The sequence below is a fragment of the Oncorhynchus clarkii genome, chromosome 3 (assembly GCF_045791955.1).
Source record: "Oncorhynchus clarkii lewisi isolate Uvic-CL-2024 chromosome 3, UVic_Ocla_1.0, whole genome shotgun sequence".
In the NCBI taxonomy this organism is placed as follows: Eukaryota; Metazoa; Chordata; class Actinopteri; order Salmoniformes; family Salmonidae; genus Oncorhynchus; species Oncorhynchus clarkii.
The window spans coordinates 21,025,909-21,049,322 of record NC_092149.1 but is presented as its reverse complement, the minus strand read 5'-3'; the positions used below and the strand labels follow the sequence as shown (position 1 = coordinate 21,049,322).

At 42.1% G+C, this 23,414-nt stretch overlaps 1 pseudogene; it reads right to left on the bottom strand.

Annotated features, from left to right (window-relative positions):
* Positions 1-23,414, bottom strand: part of LOC139385148 (activating signal cointegrator 1 complex subunit 3-like) — a 175,375-nt pseudogene that overhangs the window by 139,294 nt on the left and 12,667 nt on the right.

The window sequence follows — 23,414 nt, the reverse complement described above, 5'->3', positions numbered from 1 at the left end:
CTCTCCCTCTAAAAACAGAAAAAAGTTTTGGCCTTTACAAATATTATTTTGGCCTTTATTCAGATTACAATCGCTCACTTTAAATTTTTTGAAAACGAAATAACCTCCAAAATATTGTTACATATTATCAAGTTGATGGCACAGTCATATAGCGGCACCTACATAAAGCTGAATGACTCACTCATTCATAGCTGGATCAAAAATAAATAAGTACCAACATTCTTTCTGATAGTCTTTAATAAAGACATGTTTTGGTTATTCTGACCTGGACACCATGTACAAAATTATAATAGCCCATTATGGGCTATTAGCAGGACAATATACCTTTACCAACACCTCTCTGTATTTTGATACTTTGTGGATGGGGCTCCAGAATGGATGGGGGCTCCCACAGTGCAAAATGCTTTGCTACAGATGCAGGGTCGATACCCGTGCCGGCCGCCACTGGGAGACCCATGGAGGCGGCTTTTGGTTTTAATTTAGAATCCTCCAATCCTCTATATGTAATTATTGGCGGTGAGTTACGTCATATTGTTTTATATACTGTAGGTCTAACATAGGTGACATGAGTCTCACTAGTGTTGAGTAATGTGTTGTTAAAAGTGGTGTAGGTCTTACTTATTTAAAGAGCATATTGAAGTTAGAAGCAATAGGATTTGAAGCAATAGCCTACAACTATTTTAGCACCGTTTCGTGCTGCTCTGAGAGAAGCATGGGGACTGGTCTTGATAAATCAATGAAATGTTTATTTTCACTGAATCTCCGTTTGGGTATTGGTTAGACTACAATTAGGGTGAAGAAATGTTATGTTCTTAGTGTAACCTTTAATAAACTAGGCAAGTCAGTTAAGAACAAATTCTTATTTACAAGGACAGCCTACTCCTTCCTCCCAGTCGGGGAATTGAACACTGGTCTCCCTCGTGCCCGCACGACACGGGGATTCTATCAAATGCTTGTCAAAGATGCCCTCTGGTGGTCAAACTAGCACTAATTGTAACATTGGTTGGCACTTAAATAACGTGCCATAGAATTCTGAGGCACCACTCAAGCTGTGCTGCAATAAGCTACACCTTTTAAAAGACAAACCACTGTACCATGGTGTTTACAAACACAACAGGAACAAGATCATCCACATGTATCGATCACATGTTTACTGATGCTATAGAACTTTGTTCTAAAGCTGTATCCGTACCCATTGGATGCAGTGATCACAATATAAATGTCCAGGAAAGCCAAAGTTCCAACAGCTGGGCCTAAAATAGTGTATAAGAGATTATACAAAAGATTTTGCTGTGACTTATGTGGATGACGTTAAAAATATGTGTTGGTCTGATGTGATTAATGAGGAGCATCACTGCACTTGATGAATTTATGAAATTGCTTCTTCCAATTATTGATAAACATGCATCTGTTAATTAAGAAACTGACTGTTAGAACTGTTAAGGCTCCATGGATTGATGAGGAATTGAACAACTATGGTTGAAAGAGATGGGGCAAAGGGAGTGGCTAATAAGTCTGGCTGCACATCTGACTGGCTTACTTAATGCAAATCGAGAAATTGTGTGACTAAACTCAACAAAAAGAAGAAGAAACTGTATTATGAAACAAAGATCAATGATTTAAAGAATGATGGAAAAAAAACGTGAGTACTTTAAATGAAATTATGTGCAGAAATACCAATTCAACTCCATCTTTCATCAAATCAGATGGCTTACTCATCACAAAACCATTTGATGTTGCTAATTATTTTAATGATTATTTCATTGGCAAAGTGGGCAAACTTAGGCAGGAAATGCCAACAACTAATACTGAGCAATTGTATTCATGCATAAAAAAACTAAATGAAAGAAAAGCATTGCAAGTTTTAATTTTGTAAAGTTAGTGTAGGAGAAGTGGATTTTTTTTGTTATCGATAAATTATGACAAACCTCCTGGCATTGACAACTTTGATGGAAAGCTACTGAGGATGCTAGCTGACACTTCGCCACTCCTATCTATCATATTTTTAATCTGAGCCTAGCGGAAAGTCTTTGTCCTCAGGCCTGGAGGGAAGCCAAAGTAATTCCGCTACCCAAGAGTGGTAAAGCAGCCTTCACTGGTTCTAACAGCAAACCTATAAGCTTGCGGTCAGCTCTCAGCAAACTGTTGGAAAAAATTGTGTTTGACCAAATACAATGCTTTTTCTCTGTAAACAAATTAACAATAGACTTTCAGCACACTTATAGAGAAGGGCACTCAACATGTACTGCACTGACACAAATTACTGATGATTTGTTGAAAGAAATTGATTATAAGAAGATTGTGGGAAATGTACTGTTAGATTTCAGTGCAGCCTTTGATATTAATGACCATAACCTGTTGTTGAAAAAAACTTGTGTTATGGCTTTTGAGCCTCAGCTCTGAATCCACGATATGGCAATCTATCTAGTAGAACTCAAAGGGTTTTCTTTAATGGAAGCTTCTCTAATGTCAAATATGTAAAGTGTGTTGTACCGCAGGGCAGTTCTCTAGGCCCTCTACTCTTTTCTATGCTCTGTTTTTTTGACACCACACTCTGCAGGCTCTAGTTTTGTCTAATCTTGATTGTCCAGTCGTGCGGTCCAGTGGTGCAAGGAAAGACCTAGATAAGCTGCAGCTGGCCCAGAACAGACCGGCATGTTTTGCTCTTAATTGTAATCAGAGGGCTGATATAAATACTATGCATGCCAGTCTCTCTTGGCTAAGAGTTGAGGACAGACTGACTGCTCAGACTGATCACTTCTTTTTATAAGAAACATAATTGTGTTAAATCCCAAATTGTTTGCAAAGTCAACTTACACACAGCTCTGACACACAACTTATCCCACCAGACATGCCAGACATGACATTTCACAGTCCCAAAATCCAGAACAAATTCAAGAAAGCGTACAGTATTATTTAGAGCCCTAATTGCATGGAACTTCCATCCATCTCATACTGCTCAAATAAACAGCAAACCTGGTTTAAAAAAAAACAGATAAAGCAACACCTCACAGCACAATGCCTCTCCCCTATTTGACCTAGATAGTGTGTGTGTGTATGCATTTATATGTAGGCTACGTGTGCCTTCAAATTATTTTTATGTAGTTCTGTCTGAGCTGTTCTTTATTGACTATTGATGTTCTATATTATGTCATTCTGTATTACGTTTCATGTTTTGTGTGGATCCCAGGAAGTGTAGCTGCTGCTTTTGCAACAGCTAATGGGGATCCTAATAAAATACCAAAATTAGCTCCTCCCACCAGCCTCCTCTGCTGGTGTGTATTCAGGTAGGTCAAACATTCCGAAAGCTAGAGGTAGAAACGTTAATGAACATAGATAACATCCTTCCCTATTGTACTTGAATTAATCCTCTGTTCTACACAATAGTGTGTTCTGTAATGTTGAACCCTCCTGGACGGCAGCATGTCAGTGTGTTGTACATCATGCTCTCCTGTCTCACCACCCACCCAGTCCACTGTCCTACACCCATCTGAGCCCTTATTCTCAGTCAGTCCACTATCCTACACCCATCTGAGCCCTTATTCAGTCAGTCCACTGTCCTACACCCACCTGAGCCCTTATTCAGTCAGTCCACTGTCCTACACCCATCTGAGCCCTTATTCAGTCAGTCCACTGTCCTACACCCACCTGAGCCCTTATTCAGTCAGTCCACTGTCCTACACCCATCTGAGCCCTTATTCAGTCAGTCCACTGTCCTACACCCATCTGTGCCCTTATTCAGTCAGTCCACTGTCCTACACCCATCTGAGCCCTTATTCAGTCAGTCCACTGTCCTACACCCATCTGAGCCCTTATTCAGTCAGTCCACTGTCCTACACCCATCTGAGCCCTTATTCTGTCAGTCCACTTTCCTACATCAATCTATATTACATCCAGCTCTCTCTAACAGGATTGGTAAGAGTGTGAAATCATCCAATCTCATAGGTGCTTGTAGTCTCCCGGTGGCCACATGCATTTCTGTTTGTCCCATCTTTCTGTCCTCACAGAATGAGCAGAGACTGGTCAGTGGTTCTGACACACTGACACTATTATCACTCCCCCCTCCTGGTTTCAGGAAACAGGACCATTCCTAATCCTTAATGAAATGCAGTCAACTGACCCACTGGGAGCTGGGATTAACATGTCTGAATCAGATGGAACAGGAAGTAAATGAGGACTGGACCACTGCACTGTGTACTCAAGTCCCACATTTAGACAAACTATTTGGAGAATAAAAATGGTGAGAGTATAAAAACATTATCAATCAATAAACCTTATGTATTTATGTAGCCATGTTTACAGTAACATTTGTCACAAAGCCCTTTACAGTAACACAGCATGAGGAACCACTGAATATGGTCACATATATAAATATGTAAAATCCCAACAAGATTTCATAGGTCTTAACCAATTAACCTTCCAGTCTGAGCTAGTGTGTGAAGTAGGCCTTGTCTGTCAAGTAGGAGGACCAGATTGCATCATCGTCCCCTTCCTGTAACACTGGAATGAGAGTAAAAATCATATAGATGAAAAACTAACTCCCTGTCAGTGCCTGTCCATCCTCTCTCTCTGACTTTCTCCCTCCCACTCTTTTCTCAGAGTGAATGCCCATCAAGAATCAAAAGGCCCTTTTGAATTTTTCATCCAGCCCTCTGACGCCCTCTCTACCTTCACAGCCATTTCCATCTCAAAGGCATCAGCTCTTCTCCTTTCTTCACAACTACATTTGGGACACGGTCACGTCTGTACCCCCCCAGCCCCTCTCTCTTAGCCCCCGCTGACACTGTGGTTGTACATCCACACCCCTCCTTTCTCTGTCTCTTCCCTTCCCTTTCATGTGGCTCGCTCACCCACTCAGTCTCTTGCTCTGTGTGAGCTCTGTGCTGCTGCGCTGGTGCGTTCACCATCTATTGGGTTTGCTAGATATGCTTGAGGAATTTGCTGCATTCAAATTGAGCTTTTTCTCCTTGTGGTTACCACTTTCTAAACAAATGTAAACAGATACTGAGCAATTAGCTAAACACGTGCTCTAGCATGTCGATAGAGGGGAGGGGAGTAAACCGACGAGCTTATAGGATGTGTCATGACGTTGCCCTCTTTGGGTATAGCAAGCCCCATCCCCCTCTCCCTGCCTCCCCCATTCCTCCTTCAACTAGGCTGCTGTGGTCAGAGAGAGGTCGTAAATTCCTGAGAAGACCCTGCTACATGGCCACATAGTATAAGAGGCAGAGGCAGAGTAAATTTTCATAGAGCACAAAGGAATTTCTTCTACCTCACAGAACTTGAGGTACGAACAAATTTCATGTTCCGGAGAAAGTATAAAAGATCGGTGAAGAATCCAGCTATGAACTAGTCCATTTGTTACAACTTGGGGAAGCTCATGGGAGACGGTGTGGCCACATTACCATAAAGCTGTTTATATACAGTGGGGAGAACAAGTATTTGATACAATGCTGATTTTGCAGGTTTTCCTACTTACAAAGCATGTAGAGGTCTGTAATTTTTATCATAGGTATACTTTAACTGTGAGAGACGGAATCTAAAACAAAAATCACATTGTATGATTTTTAAGTAATTCATTTGCATTTTATTGCATGACATAAGTATTTGATCACCTACCAACCAGTAAGAATTCCGGCTCTCACAGATCTGTTAGTTTTTCTTTAAGAAGCCCTCCTGTTCTCCACTCATTACCTGTATTAACTGCACCTGTTTGAACTCGTTACCTGTATAAAAGACACCTGTCCACACACTCAATCAAACAGACTCCAACCGCTCCACAATGGCCAAGACCAGAGAGCTGTGTCAGGACATCAGGGATACAATTGTAGATCTGCACAAGGCTGGGATGGGCTACAGGACAATAGGCAAGCAGCTTGGTGAGAAGGCAACAACTGTTGGCGCAATTATTAGAAATTGGAAGAAGTTCAAGATCACGGTCAATCAACCTCGGTCTGGGGCGCCATGCAAGATCTCAACTCGTGGGGCATCAATGATCATGAGGAAGGTGAGGGATCAGCCCAGAACTACATGGCAGGACCTGGTCAATGACCTTAAGAGAGCTGGGACCACAGTCTCAAAGAAAACCATTAGTAACACACTACGCCGCCTTGGATTAAAATCCCAAAGCGCATGCAAGGTCCCCCTGCTCAAGCCAGCGCATGTCCAGGCCCATCTGAAGTTTGCCAATGACCATCTGGATGATCCAGAGGAGGAATGGGAGAAGGTCATGTGGTCTGATGAGACAAAAATATAGATTTTTGGTCTAAACTCCACTCGCCGTGTTTGGAGGAAGAAGAAGGATGAGTGCTACCCCAAGAACACCATCCCAACCGTGGAGCATGGAGGTGGAAACATCATTCTTGCTTTTCTACAAAGGGGACAGGACGACTGCACCGTATTGAGGGGAGGATGGATGGGGCCAAGTATCGCGAGATCTTGGCCAACAACCTCCTTCCATCAGTAAGAGCATTGAAGATGGGTCGTGGCTGGGTCTTCCAGCATGACAACGACCCGAAACACACAGCCAGAGCAACTAAGGAGTGGCTCCGTAAGAAGCATCTCAAGGTCCGGGAGTGGCCTAGCCAGTCTCCAGACCTGAACCCAATAGAACATCTTTGGAGGGAGCTGAAAGTCCGTATTGCCCAGCGACAGCCTCGAAACCTGAAGGATCTGGAGAAGGTCTGTGTGGAGGAGTGGGCCAAAATCCCTGCTGCAGTGTGTGCAAACCTGGTCAAGAACTACAGGAAACGTATGATCTCTGTAATTGCAAACAAAGGTTTCTGTACCAAATATTATGTTCTGCTTTTCTGATGTATCAAATACTTATGTCATGCAATAAAATGCAAATGGATTTTTGTTTTAGATTTAGTCTCTCACAGTTGAAGTGTACCTATGATAGAAATTACAGACCTCGACATGCTTTGTAAGTAGGAAAACCTGCAAAATCGGCAGTGTATCAAATACTGGTTCTCCCCACTGTAATAACCTCAGATATGAGGTTTACACCTAAGATGAATGAGTGAGTATGATACTGTTTACACAACTGTAATATGATTTTGGACTGTTTAATGAAGGAAAATACAATTCCCGTTTGATTTGAACTAAATCAGAGGACCGCCCCTGAGCCCAGTTAGGGTCAGGCATCCTGGGACAGCCTCTTTTCTGCAATTCCGAAAAGAAGAAAAAAACTTTGAGAAATTATCATCAGATCATGTTTTTTTCTCCATTAGGAGGACAAAGGTTGTAGACCATTGCTGAATCTTTTAACCACACCACGTGGTTAAACTCTTAGACTATCAATACCGACAGAATAAGAACAAGTCTTTGATATTAATTACTAGTCTGCAGCTAGGAATTCGGTATCATTAAACGCGAAGAACGACAACCGACGAAACATCCATTCTATAACAAATGAATGATTGTCACTCTGAACTATCCCCTCTATCCAAGACAGAGAGAGAGAGAATTAAACTCTCCAACAGAAACAAACTTTTCAACAAAGATCCCAATGACACACTGAGCGTAAATATATATATTCATTGGAATTGTTCCTGAATGAGTGAGGGTTCATGTGCAAAGGATTAGCATTTCAATTGTTATAATTATCACTTTGTAGTGACTTCTTAGTCGACCCCCACTTCCCCTTGTCTAACAAGCCGCGATGCCGGTTTAGCCCACTAGTGCACATTCCCCTATCATTTCTTGTAACCACATTTACCTTGTTTGTTTGTTAATGCATTTCTGTGAATTACTTAGTTAGTAATAAATAAATGATTTAAGACAATTGATGGATGGATGACTCATAGTGAAGACTGGGTTCGTGCAGAAAACCAACAATTTACGACGCTTGGAATGAGACTAACGTGAGGTAAAGTAAATAATCCATTAATCAGAAGACTATGGATCAGATATGAAAATATCTGAAAGGTTATCTTAGGAAGTTATAACCTTGTAATCTGAATAGTTTTCCTTGGTGCCCCAACTTCCTAGTTAATTAGAGTTACGTGATTAATCAGTTGATCGCATAATACTAATTACATAGAATCTTTGATAAAAACTAAGTCTTCAATTTAATGATAGTAAAGACACGACAGATGTGTGTGTGCATGGTAAAGGTCTGTGTGTGTGTGTGTGCGTGCGTGCACGCACCTATTGCATGCATGAATGTGTGTCTGTGTGCCTACCACATGGGTGTGTGTGTGTGTGGGTGAATGAGAAAGCGGAACTATCTTGCAAGTCACGTCTTGGCTCATTTTAATATGTAGAACATGTTCCACAGACAGTTCCATAGTATTGAGCGGGCTGGCTGACGGTGCAGTGTGTTTCGCTGCCTGACCATTTGTCTTCAGAGATACCAAATAGTTTGTGACCATGTCAGCAATGATTAAGTTCACCCTGAACAGCTCAAATTCCCTCCGTTTTTATTTTATTTTACTCAGAGACAGCGTGTGTGTGCTTCAGCACTCAGGGGGAGCTTAGAGAAGACATGAAGAGTCTATTCTTTGTCATAATAATTATATATATAGAACACTATCCATATCTATGAACCTTCCTGAGAAGCAAATCACAGAAGATAAGCATCTCACCATCTCCTGCCTTCATCAGTAGTACTACCAACCTGAATTACTTGAGGAGAATGCTGCACAGATTTCAAATCTAAATTAGAGATCTGTAAAAACAGCCATCAGGCAGAGTACATGTACGTACATTTGTGCATGACACAAGTCATTTTTCCGACAATTGTTTACTGACAGATTATTTAACTTATAATTCACTGTATCACAATTCCATTGGGTCAGAAGTTTACATACACTAAGTTGACTGTGCCTTTAGACAGCTTGGAAAATTCAAAAAAAATGTCATGCTTTAGAAGCTTCTGATAGGCTAATTGACATCATTGGGTCAATTGGAGGTGTACCTGTGGATGTATTTCAATTCCTACCGTCAAACTCAGTGCCTCTTCGCTTGATATCATGGGAATATCAAAAGAATTCAGCAAAGACCTCAGAATAAAAAAAAATGTAGACCTTGAGCGCAATTTCCAAATGCCTGAAGGTACCACGTTCATCTGTACAAACAATATGGTGCAGTATAAACACCATGGGACCACACAGCCGTCATACCGCTCAGGAAGGAGACGCATTCTGTCTCCTAGAGATGAACGTACTTTGGTGCAAAAAGTGCAAATCCCAGAACAACAGCAGAGGACCTTGTGAAGATGCTGGAGGAAACAGATACAAAAGTATCTATATCCACAGTAAAACGAGTCCTATATCGACATAACCTGAAAGGCCGCTCAGCAAGGAAGAAGCCACTGCTACAAACCCGCCATAAAAAAAGCCAGACTATGGTTTGCAACTGCACATGGGGACAAAGATGGTCCTTTTTGGAGAAATGCCCTCTGGTCTGATGAAACAAAATTAGAACTGTTTGGCCATAATGACCATCGTTATGTTTAGAGGAAAAAGGGGAATTCTTGCAAGCCGAAGAACACCATCCCAACCGTGAAGCACGGGGGTGGCAGCATCATGTTGTGGGGGTGCTTTGCTGCAGGAGGGACTGGTGCACTTCACAAAATAGATGGCATCATGAGGAGGAAATTATGTGGATATATTGAAGCAACGTCTCAAGACATCAATCAGGAAGTTAAAGCTTGGTCACAAATGGGTCTTTGAAATGGACAATGACCCCAAGCATACTTCCAAAGTTGTGGCAAAATGGCTTAAAGGACAAAGTCAAGTTATTGGAGTGGCCAACACAAAGCCCTGACCTCAAGCCCATAGAAAACTTGTGGGCAGAACTGAAAAAGCGTGTGCGAGCAAGGAGGCCTACAAACCTGACTCAGTTACACCAGCTCTGTCAGGAGGAATGGGCCAAAATTCACCCAACTTATTGTGGGAAGCTTGTGGAAGGCTACCCGAAACATTTGACCCAAGTTAAACAATTTAAAAGGCAATGCTACCAAATACTAATTGAGTGTATGTAAACTTCTGACCCACTGGGACAACGTGATGAAAGAAATACAAATATTAAATAAATCACTACTATTATTCTGATATTTCAAATTTTTTAAATAAAGTGGTGATCCTAACTGACCTAAGACAGGGAATTTTTGTGAATAACCGAGTTTAAAATGTATTTGGCTAAGGTGTATGTAAACTTCCGTCTTCAACTGTATTTACCAACATGCCGATTAACGAGTTTGCAATTTGAAAGATAATCAGAAGTTGACAGACCCAGACCCTCCCACCAAATGCCACTTATTCTTTGATGGAATGCAGAAAGTGGGAAATGTAATCATCCTCTTTTAGCCTCTCCTGACCTCTCCCCTCTATCGTCAAAGGAACTTTAATCTCAAAAGCTGTCTGGCAGGCAGGTGAACTTTGACAAGCGAAAAGAGAAGAAGAAGCCTATCACCACTTCCTCTCCATGCGTGTAATGTGAATTGTGGATGGATGGAAGGGAAGAAAATAAAAAAACATCCCAGAAAATGTCCTGCATCTGTCTTCTCTGTGGTCAATATTTGACAAAGAGAGGAAGAGACTAGTAAGCTAAAGTAGGCCAATCAGCCCTGCAGTGTATAACCACTGCCCCAACAGTGTAAAAGGAAGTTAATACACTGCTCAAAAAAATAAAGGGAACACTAAAATAACACATCCTAGATCTGAATGAATGAAATATTCTTATTAAATACTTTTTTCTTTACATAGTTGAATATGCTGACAACAAAATCACACAAAAATTATCAATGGAAATCAAATGTATCAACCCATGGAGGTCTGGATTTGGAGTCACAATCAAAATTAAAGTGGAAAACCACACTACAGGCTTATCCAACTTTGATGTAATGTCCTTAAAACAAGTCAAAATGAGGCTCAGTAGTGTGTGTGGCCTCCACATGCCTGTATGACCTCCCTACAACGCCTGGGCATGCTCCTGATGAGGCAACTCCTGGACAGTCTGTGGTGCAACATGGCGTTGGTGGATGGAGCGAGACATGATGTCCCAGATGTGCTCAATTGGATTCAGGTCTGGGGAACAGGCGGGCCAGTCCATAGCATCAATGCCTTCTTCTTGCAGGACATGCTGACACACTCCAGCCACATGAGGTCTAGCATTGTCTTGCGTTAGGTGGAACCCAGGGCCAACCGCACCAGCATATGGTCTCACAAGGGGTCTGAGGATCTCATCTCAGTACCTAATGGCAGTCAGGCTACCTCTGGCGAGCACATGGAGGGCTGTGCGGGCCACCAAATAAATGCCACCCCACACCATGACTGACCCACCGCCAAACCGGTCATGCTGGAGGATGTTGCAGGCAGCAGAACGTTCTCCACGGCGTCTCCAGACTCTGTCACATCTGTCACGTGCTCAGTGTAAACCTGCTTTCATCTGTGAAGAGCACAGGGCACCAGTGGCGAATTTGCCAATCTTGGTGTTCTCTGGCAAATGCCAAACGTCCTGCACGGTGTTGGGCTGTAAGCACATCCCCCACCTGTGGATGTCGGGCCCTCATACCACCCTCATGGAGTCTGTTTCTGACCGTTTGAGCAGACACATGCACATTTGTGGCCTGCTGGACGTCATTTTGCAGGGCTCTGGCAGTGCTCCTCCTTGCACAAAGGCGGAGGTAGCGGTCCTGCTGCTGGGTTGTTGCCCTCCTACGGCCTCCTCCACGTCTCCTGATGTACTGGCCTGTCTCCTGGTAGCGCCTCCATGCTCTGGACACTATGCTGACAGACATAGCAAACCTTCTTGCCAGAGCTCGCATTGATGCGCCATCCTGGATGAGCTGCACTACCTGAGCCACTTGTGTGGGTTGTAGACTCCGTCTCATGCTACCACTAGAGTGAAAGCACCGCCAGCATTCAAAAGTGACCAAAACATCAGCCAGGAAGCATAGGAACTGAGAAGTGGTCTGTGGTCACCCCCTGCAGAACCACTCCTTTATTGGGGGTGTCTTGCTAATTGCCTATAATTTCCACCTGTTGTCTATTCCATTTGCACAACAGCATGTGAAATGTATTGTCAATCAGTGTTGCTTCCTAAGTGGACAGATTGATTTCACAGAAGTGTGATTGACTTGGAGTTCCATTGTGTTGTTTAAGTGTTCCCTTTATTTTTTTGAGCAGTGTATATCAAAGTGATTCAATATTAAAAATGAATCTTTAGTTCACCAAACTCAGCTCATTTTTCCAGGGGCTGGAAGTGACCTAGAGAAGTGAAGACTTTAGGATGCAGTATTGTCCAGAGATAAAGTATCATGGAACACAATTGAGCTTGATGTGAAAAACACTAAGCCCTTCCCCTAGCCCCCTAACATCGGCAGTTCCAAAATAACGCAAAGAAAACAGATACTGGTAGGTGGATATAGCCTAATATGGTGGTTAAAATTACATCATCACAACCGGATTACGTCATCATTAACGACATTGCAACCAGTTTTGTACCACGGTGCACAGGCTAGTGATTATTTAGGCTACCTATCCAGTCCCATCAGGTCAGAAATGATTGTGGTGTGTCTACTAGAGGTCGACCAATTAATCGGAATGGCAGATTAAGTCAAGCCGATTTCAAGTTTTCATATCAATCGGAAATCGGTATTTTTGGACACCGATTTCGCCGTTCAAAAAAAAAATGTATACACCTTTATTTAATCTTTATTTAACCAGGCAAGTCAGTTAAGAACACATTCTTGTTTACAATGACGGCCTAGGAACGGTGGGTTAACTGCCTTGTTCAGGGGCAGAACGACAGATTTTTACCTTGTCAGCTCGGGGATTCAATCTTGCAACCTTCCAGTTAACTAGTCCAACGCTCTAACCACCTGCCTCTCATTGCACTCCACGAGGAGCCTGTCTGTTACGCAAAAGCAGTAAGCCAAGGTAAGTTGCTAGCTAGCATTAAAATCATTAAACTTATCTTATAAAAAAGAATCAATCAATCATAATCACTAGTATACTACACATGGTTGAACCTGCATATTTAGCTAAAATAAATCCAGGTTAGCAGGCAATATTAACCAGGTGAAATTGTGTCACTTCTCTTGCGTTCATTGCAAGCAGAGTTAGGGTATATGCAACAGTTTGGGCCGCCTAATTTGCCAGAATTTAACGTAACTATGACATAACATTGAAGGTTGTGCAATGTAACAGGAATATTTAAACTTATGGATGCCACCCGTTAGATAAAATACGGAACAGTTCCATATTTCACTGAAAGAATAAACGTCTTGTTTTCGAGATGATAGTTTCCAGATTCTACCATATTAATGACCTAAGGCTCGTATTTCTGTGTGTTATGTTATAATTAAGTCTATGATTTGATAGAGCAGTCTGACTGAGCGATGGTAAGCACCAGCAGGCTCGTAAGCATTCATTCAAACAGGACTTTTGTGCATTTTGCAAGCAGCCCTTTGCTGTGCTTCAAGCATTGTGCTGTTTATGACTTCAAGCCTATCAACTCCCAAGATTAGGCTGGTGTAACCGATGTGAAATGGCTAGCTAGTTAGCGGGGTGCGCGCTAATAGTGTTTCAAACGTCACTCGCTCTGAGACTTGGAGTGGTTATTCCCCTTGCTCTGCAAGGGCCGCGGCTTTTGTGGAGCGATGGGTAACGATGCTTCGAGGGTGGCTGTTGTCAATGTGTTCCTGGTTCGAGCCCAGGTAGGGGCGAGGAGAGGGACGGAAGCTATACTGTTACACTGGCAATACTAAAGTGCCTATAAGAACATTCAATAGTCAAAGGTTAATCAAATACAAATGGTATAGAGAGAAATGGTCCTATAATTCCTATAATAACTACAACCTAAAACATCTTACCTGGGAATATTGAAGACTCATGTTAAAAGGAACCACCAGCTTTCATATGTTCTCATGTTCTGAGCAAGGAACTTAAACGTTAGCTTTCTTACATGGCACATAATGCACTTTTACTTTCTTCTCCAACACTTTGTTTTTGCATTATTTAAACCAAATTGAACATCTTTCATTATTTATTTGAGGCTAAATAGATTTTATTGATGTATTATATTAAGTTAAAATAATTGTTCATTCAGTATTGTTGTAATTGTCATTATTACAAATAAATAATAATTAAAAAAAGCTTTTTTTGGTCCTCCAAAAATCGGTATCCGCGTTGAAAAATCATAAATCAGTCGACCTCTAGTGTCTACCTGCCCCTGGTCAAAACGACCTGGCACTTGATACCACACCTAGGCTCAGGTACCATAGAACTAACCACAGCTAATTAATGATTTATACTGCTTAATTACACACAGATCGATTGACTAAATATACATACTAATCAATTGCACACAAACTGATAACGATTTATTCTTGAGTTATTAAGTCCAACCCTTTAAACCCGTGGGAATTGGCCTATACGAATAGTGCTAAGTTGAAATGTTTCTTGCAGAAGAAATATGAAGAGCATATGCATAACCATGGTAGCAACTGAAAGGGAACAGTTTGGAGATTATGAAAATATTAGACCAAAGGTCTGAAACAAGGCATCGTGTGAAAGCTTGTTCTATTGCCCACATGACTAGCTAAGTTACAAAATACTATCTTACAATTAGGCTTTCACAATTCAATTCAGGGAAAACAAATCATAATCTTGGTGCACATAAAAAATAAGTAATTCAAGTGTGTGCCCCAACAAATCTTCACAATAGACAAACATAGGCTCATTCTGTTCAGAACAACAGCAAGGGTATGATGCCTTGTCATCTTGTAACTACATCCAACATAGTGATCATAAACGTTCACATGAGTTTTATAATATGGAATAATATGGAAATGTGAAGTGGCTTGCTTGTATGACATCCTTAATAAAGTGATGCTCTGCTTTGTTGACACCACACTCCACAAAGCAAGTCCTGCAGGCTCTAGTTTGACCTTACCTTGATTATTGTCCAGTCACATGGTCAAGTGCTGCAAAGAAAGACCTAGTTAAGCTGCAGCTGGCCCAGAACAGAGTGGCACTTCTTGCTCTTAATTGGAGGGCTAATATTAATACTATGACTCTTGACTAAGAGTTGAGGAAAAACTGTGTCACTTCTTGTTTTTATAAGAAACGATGTGTTGGAAATTCCAAAAGGTTTGCATAGTCAACTTACACACAGCACTGACACACACACACTTACCCCACCAGACATGCCACCAGGGGTCTTTTCACAGTCCCCAGGTCCAGAACAAATTCTAAGAAACGTACAATATTATACAGAGCCATGCGTGCATGGACCTCCCTTCCATCTTATACAGCGCAAGTCAACAGCAAACCAGGTTTCAAAAAACAAATAAGGCAACACCTCACAGCACAAAGCCTCTCCCCCATGTGACCTAATGGTTGTACTAACATGTATGTGTGACTGATAGATGCACACACACTACATGTTCGTCTGTTGTGTGCAATGTATTTTTGTTATGTGTAGGACCCCAGTAAGACTAACCCTAAACATCAAAGCTGTATTTATTATAATTCTCAATGTCTCATCTTTCAAAATACATAGAGTCATGCTAATGTACAGCATATTGCTCACTCAGACAACAAAAGTGCAAAAGTTGGCCAATTACTGGAAGGGATGGGGGCAACTTCTGGTCGCGCGATTAACCAAAATGGTGTATATTTTTTGTTTTTAAAATAACTAATTGACAGGTGCCTGTAAAATTATTTTTATTCCATTTCGTTTAGGTTTTTTCTGTGAGCTCAATATGGACATTGCACAGTTTTTCTAGAGATAAGTCAGATCAAACCCGAACTGCGATGTAGTAGGAAGCCAATATTCTACAAAATTACCAAGTTTTCTGCTGTAAACTAACTACAATGACCACAATCCATTGCACGCTTACATGTCCGGTCTGTTTTTCTTTTACACCTGCTAAATAACAGAGAGAAGAATGCACGATCGACTGCACGAGGTATCTCTACCTGAAAATACATGATCTAAGTGACAGTTTCAGCAGTCGTTAAAGTATGCCTTATTTACTTTGAAGAACAAGTAAAATAGTGTTTTTGGCAGACAGCATAGGCAGCAGCTCTATAGAGATGAGATGACTTGGAATGAAATAATAAAGTCATTGAATAAAACAAATGTAATATACACAACAACTCAAATATTTGATTAAAGTAAATGTGAATAAGTGATGGTTAATAAGTGATAAGCAGTAATGGACAGTCACTACCATCATGGAACTTTATTATGTGTTGTCACAGCATTCAACCCACATAATGCACAGTGCATTTAGATTTTTTATAACCAAAACTGAAAACCATGATTCTTTTTTATTAATCTAACTGAAACTACCTCAAAAAGCACTAATCGCTCAGCACTACAATCCGTACAGTGCTGTGAAGCAGAGCCAGAGCTCTGATGTCATGTATAGCATACGTTACTGTACAGCCACTGCGTTCCAATTTTGGCATTTAACAGTGCCCAAATCTGCCATTTTCAGCCTGTGTATGAGTACGAGTGTGAAGGACTACAAGTCCAATGCAGACGTTTTTTGGCTCAATATCAAATCATTTCTGGGTAACAATTAAGTACCTTACTGTGATTGTTTTCAATGAAAATGGTGGGGGAAAGCAAAGAGCAATTTCTCATGCTAGAATTTTGCTAGGACTGTCTGGGAGTTGTCTGAGTGGCGAGGGGCAAACTGAAAACAAGCTGTTATTGGCAGAGAGCTTTGGAACTTTTATTGGTCTATTAACTCATTTACAATTTCACAGTATTCTCTCTCACACATGCAGGATAATCTCATTTTTGACTGAACTGGGCCTTTAAATTAGGTGGTTAATTTACAGTATCACAACCACTGCTGTAAATGTATTTGAATAAACTAATGGGAAATGAATGACTCAAATAGATAACATGAATCCCTTAGGCTATACAAATATTTTTTTAAATATTCAAGAAACATTTGGAAAAACTAAAACTCCAGCCTTATATATATATATATATATGTATATATATATATATATATTTCTTTGATGCCTACGATTTGGAACCCCAGCAATGACAAATGATCCATCCTTATCCTCCCAATCACATCTTCAGCTAGTCGCAGCTTTGTTCACATTTTAAGGGGTAAAAAAACAACTATTAGCCTCCAAGCGAAGAAAACATCTCCAAAAAGAGGAGACAGAAGGCAGGAGAGACGAGGAGTGATACTGCTAGCTCAGCATGGGGTTCAGTGTATGAAACATAACAGTCAGGCACTGGGCTCACTGTGCTACACAGGGAACAGCTTCAGTGACATCCAGTAGAATCAGTTCCATGCTGTGGGGAAATACAGACTGAAATCACTGACTGAATTCAGCTACAGGCCATGGAGGAAGTAACTTCAATATAAAACAGTCAGTGTACTCTGTAGGCAAAGCCTGGGAAACAGTGAACTACAGGGGCAACTGCCTTAATTTAAGCCAGTCAGCTCTGCTCCAAGCTACAGGGGGAGAGCAATAGAGAAGGCTGTATAATGTAGAGAGAGGATACTTCACTGAACTAAATCAAATCAAATTTATTTATATAGCCCTTCGTACATCAACTGATATCTCAAAGTGCTGTACAGAAACCCAGCCTAAAACCACAAACAGCAAGCAATGCAGGTGTAGAAGCACGGTGGCTAGGAAAAACTCCCTAGAAAGGCCAAAACCTAGGAAGAAACCAAGAGAAGAACCAGGCTATGAGGGGTGGCCAGTCCTCTTCTGGCTGTGCCGGGTGGAGATTATAACAGAACATGGCCAAGATGTTCAAATGTTCATAAATGACCAGCATGGTCAAATAATAATAATCACAGGCAGAACTGTTGAAACTGGAGCAGCAGCACAGCCAGGTGGACTGGGGACAGCAAGAAGTCATCATGCCAGGTAGTCCTGAGGCATGGTCCTAGGGCTCAGGTCCTCCGAGAGAAAGAGGGAAAGAGAGAATTAGAGAGAGCATACTTAAATTCACACAGGACACCGGATAAGAGACAGGAGAAGTACTCCAGATTTAACAAACTGACCCTAGCCCCCCGACACATAAACTACTGCAGCATAAATACTGGAGGCTGAGACAGGAGGGGTCAGGAGACACTGTGGCCCCATCCGATGATACCCCCGGACAGGGCCGCACAGGAAGGATATAACCCCACCCACTTTGCCAAAGCACAGCCCCCACACCCTAGAGGGATATCTTCAACCACCAACTTACCATCCTGAGACAAGGCCGAGTATAGCCCACAAAGATCTCCGCCACGGCACAACCCAAGGGGGGGCGCCAACCCAGACAGGAAGATCACATCAGTGACTCAACCCACTCAAGTGACGCACCCCTCCTAGGGACAGCATGAAAGAGCACCAGTAAGCCAGTGACTCAGCCCCTGTAATAGGGTTAGAGGCAGAGAATCCCAGTGGAAAGAGGGGAACCGGCCAGGCAGAGACAGCAAGGGCAGTTCGTTGCTCCAGAGCCTTTCCGTTCACCTTCACACTCCTGGGCCAGACTACACTCAATCATATGACCCACTGAAGAGATGAGTCTTCAGTAGAGACTTAAAGGTTGAGACCGAGTTTGTGTCTCTGACATGGGTAGGCAGACCGTTCCATAAAAATGGAGCTCTATAGGAGAAAGCCCTGCCTCCAGCTGTTTGCTTAGAAATTCTAGGGACAATTAGGAGGCCTGAGTCTTGTGACCGTAGCGTACGTGTAGGTATGTACGGCAGGACCAAATCAGAGAGATAGGTAGGAGCAAGCCCATGTAATGCTTTGTAGGTTAGCAGTAAAACCTTGAAATCAGCCCTTGCCTTGACAGGAAGCCAGTGTAGGGAGGCTAGCACTGCATAATATGATCAATTTTTGGGGTTCTAGTCAGGATTCTAGCAGCCGTATTTAGCACTAACTAAAGTATATTTAGTGCTTTATCCGGGTAGCCGGAAAGTAGAGCATTATCTATCCTAGAAGTGACAAAAGCATGGATTAATTTTTCTGCATCATTTTTGGACAGAAAGTTTCTGATTTTTGCAATGTTACGTAAGTGGAAAAAAGCTGTCCTTGAAACAGTCTTGATATGTTCGTCAAAAGAGAGATCAGGGTCCAGAGTAACGCCTAGGTCCTTCACAGTTTTATTTGAGACGACTGTACAACCATTAAGATTAATTGTCAGATTCAACAGAAGATCTCTTTGTTTCTTGGGACCTAGAAAAAGAATCTCTGTTTTGTCCGAGTTTAAAAGTAGAACGTTTGCAGCCATCCACTTCCTTATGTCTGAAACACATGCTTCTAGTGAGGGCAATTTTGGGGCTTCACCATGTTTCATTGAAATGTACAGCTGTGTGTCATCCGCATAGCAGTGAAAGTTAACATTATGTTTTCGAATGACATCCCCAAGAGGTAAAATATATAGTGAAAACAATAGTGGCTACTGCATAGGCTACTGTATATAGAGAGGAAAGAGCAGATCAGCATAGCTAAGTTACAGCAGGACACATATCCTAGTACAGGGGAGAACGCTTCAGCACCAACCAAGGCAGTGTATTCTCTGGTACTAACCTGGTCCCAGATCCATTTGTGCTGGACACTGATCATAGGAGTTGGCAAGACAGTAGAAACAGATCTAGGACCAGGCTAAGGGATAATGCCACCCCTCAATATAATAACAAGTCTACAGTGAACATGTTGTCCCCCACGAATGATGTGGCGCTCCTCCCTGTGTCAATTATTCCAACATATGTTGTGTGGAAAGACATTCCATTTGTAAGTACCAAATTACATAGGTAATTATGGGAAACTTGTTTCTAATGAGAAGATGTTAACATGTCCAAAACAACCTGACTGTAGCTCAAACGGGGCAGGAGCTATGCTTGTACAAATGTTGGTTTGGTGGAGGACAAAATGGCCCTAACGTGTTGCTCATGAGGGGATGCATATAACAGCTCATTCCATGACAGTAGCTCAAACGGAACAGGAGACATGCTTGTTCAAACTTTTGAAATTCAGTAGATTACTACAGTACCCCCCTTGGGCCAATCAGTGTCATTGTGTATGTGCCGGATCTCTATGGCAAGATGCATCATTCACCAAAGTTTCGCCAAAATTGGGCCAGTGCTGTCTGAGATATTGCATGTGACGAACGTACTAAAGGACGTAGACAGAGGCACAGTTCCCTTCCAGATGTCATTGTGGGGACAGTAATACCATACAAGGCATGAGCCAGGTATTTGTCTATAGAGTGAAATCCTACTTTGCTACATTTTCTCTGATTTGTGAGAAGTAGTGGAAGGCAAGAGGGGCAAAAGGAGAGTGACTGGTCTAGTGCTGGAGATGATGACTATCTTGGACTTAAATGGATCATGGTGCATTACCTCCCCCAACCTCCCATCCTCCTCCCCCAACCTCCCATCCTCCTCCCCCAAAAACTAGAGAAATAGTGAAGGACCTGAGCTAAGCTTAATGGGCTATCTTTAGGTAATAGCTTTTCAGTGTATTGAGCCGTTTGACAATCATGCAGAACACGAGAGCAATACACAGCTCCAAAACAGACCTGAGGGGTAGGTGATGGGAACAAAGAAATGAGAGAACAATGTGGGAGGGAGGGAGGGAGGGAGGGAGGGAGGGAGGGAGGGAGGGAGGGAGGGAGGGAGGGAGGGAGGGAGGGAGGAAAAAGGTATAGAATGGAATATAAGTTATGGTGGAATGTTGAACCTTTCGGTAAAGAGGATGGTGAATAGCGTTTTCACAGTTATGTGAAATGTACATAAAATTAACATTTTCCATCTTGAATAGCAGTAGGGAAGTATTTGTAATTGTATGCCTTAGTAGGCTACAGCTTTACCAACCTTCACCCATGACAAAGAGACAGGGACACTGCATTTCATACTGTACCTCTCTGTACTAGAGTACTGGACACCATCAAAGATTTACAGAGTCTAATATTGATTTGTACATCAAACCCTCAGATAGATCTTTAAGGGTTGTTGGAGCTGGACTGTGTTGTTTGTGTTGTAATGATTAACATCCAAACATGGACCAGGTGTTAAAGGTCATGACCCCGCTGAGAAATGCATAGCCAAGAGTCGACCTTAGTGACCCTATCATACATCACCCTCTCCTCCTCCTATACTTCAGACCACACCTTCTCCTTCCCTTGAAAACCCTGACTTTGATGAAGGTTGTGGGTAAATAAGTATTGAACATCTAAATTAAAAAGGCCCAATATTAAAAGCTGTCCTCCAAATGAGGGGTAGTGACAGGCAAAATAGTTATTTATTTCATCGTTTCATTTTTTTTCAATGATGAATGTTGGAGTCAGTAGATTTGTCTAGGTAGGTAGACTTTGAATTTCAAACCAATTATCTACAGTTTAATTTCTCAACAATGCTCTACCCCGCTGCTCTCAGAGAGTGTGGTGGATCTCTAGTTTCTATGGAGATGACCTGGATGCCTCTGGTGCAGGGGGTGGGGTCTGACTCACCTGGTGGGTAGTTGATCCTGTCTGCAGGGATGGAAAGGAGAGAATTCATGATGGAAGACCTTCGCTGGGGGAGAACAGAGATCATCCCAAATCCCTCTGGGCCCAGCAGCTCAAATAGCTGGAGGAGAGAGAGAGATACAGAGAGAGAGAGATAGAGAAATACAGAGAGAGAGAGAGATGCAGAGAGAGAGAGAGAGAGAGATACAGAGAGAGAGATACAGAGAGAGCGAGACAGAGATACAGAGAGAGAGAGACAGAGATACAGAGAGAGAGACAGACAGAGATACAGAGAGAGAGACAGACAGACAGAGATACAGAGAGAGAGACAGATATACAGAGACACAGAGACAGAGAGAGAGAGATACAGAGAGAGAGAGAGATAGAGATAGAGAGATACAGAGAGAGAGATACAGAGATACAGAGAGAGATACAGAAAGGGAGAGAGATACACAGAGAGAGAGATACAGAGAAAAAAATACAGAGAGAGAGAGAGAGAGGGAGATACAGAGAGCGGTACAGAGAGAGAGAGATACAGAAACAGAGAGAGAGAGAGAGAGAGAGAGAGATACAGAGATACAGAGATACAGAGAGAGAGATACAGAGATACAGAGAGAGAGAGAGATACAAAGAGAGAGAGATACAAAGAGAGAGAGATCCACACTTACTGGCCTGAGGCTAAACCACGACCAACAACATTGGACACTTTATGGAACAAAAACCTTCACTATATCATCCTGGAATATCCAAGGCTTGAGGTCATCTGCCTTTGGCCTAAAGAGCAGGAACCCGGACTTCACCAAAGAAATCGGTAAGACAGACATTGTCATCCTGCAGAAAACCTGGTATAGAGGAGACGGACCCGCTGGTTGCCCTCTAGGCTAAAGAGAGCTGGTAGTCCCATCCACCAAACTACCAGGTGTGAAACAGGGAAGGGACTCAGGGGGTATGCTAATTTGGTATAGAGCAGACCTAACTCACTCAATTAAATTAATCAAAACAGGAACATTTTACATTTGGCTAGAAATTCAAAAGGAAATTATCTTAACAGAGAAAAATGTCCTCCTGTGTGCTACCTATATCCCCCCACTAGAATCCCCATACTTTAATGAAGACAGCTTCCAGGCCCAGGGACATGTACTAGTCTGTGGCAAAATAAATGTCAGAACCGGACAAGAACCTGACACCCTCAGGACACAGGGGGACAAACACCTGCCTGCAGGTGACAGCATTCCCTCCCACATATGCCCCCCTAGACATAACTTTGACAACATAACAAACAAAAATGGGTCACAACTCCTGCAGCTCTGTCGCACGCTGTGAATGTACATAGTCAATGGTAGGCTTTGAGGGGACTCCTATGGTAGGTACACCTATAGCTCATCTCTTGGCAGTAGTACTGTAGACTACTTTATCACTGACCTCAACCCAGAGTCTCTCAGAGCGTTCACAGTCAGCCCACTGACACCCCTATCAGACCACAGCAAATCACAGTCTACTTGAACAGAGCAATACTCAATCACGAGGCATCAAAGCCGAAGGAAATGAGTAACATTAAGAAATGCTATAGATGGAAGGAATGCAGTTTGGAAACCTACCAAAAAACAAGTAGGCAACAACAAATTCAATCCCTTCTAAACAATTTCCTGGGTAAAACGTTCCACTGGAATAGTAAAGGTGTAAACTTGGCAGTAGAAAATCTTAACAATATATTTGACCTCTCAGCTTCCCTATCAAATCTAAAAATCTCAAATAGAAAACCGAAGAAAATGAACAACAATGACAAATGGTTTGATGAAGAATGCAATAATCTAAGAAAGAAATTGAGAAACCTGTCCAACCAAAAACATAGAGACCCGGAAAACCTGAGTCTACGCCTTCACTATGGTGAATCACTAAAACAATACAGAAATACACTATGGAAAAAGAAGGAACAGCACGTCAGAAATCAGCTCAATGTAATTGAAGAA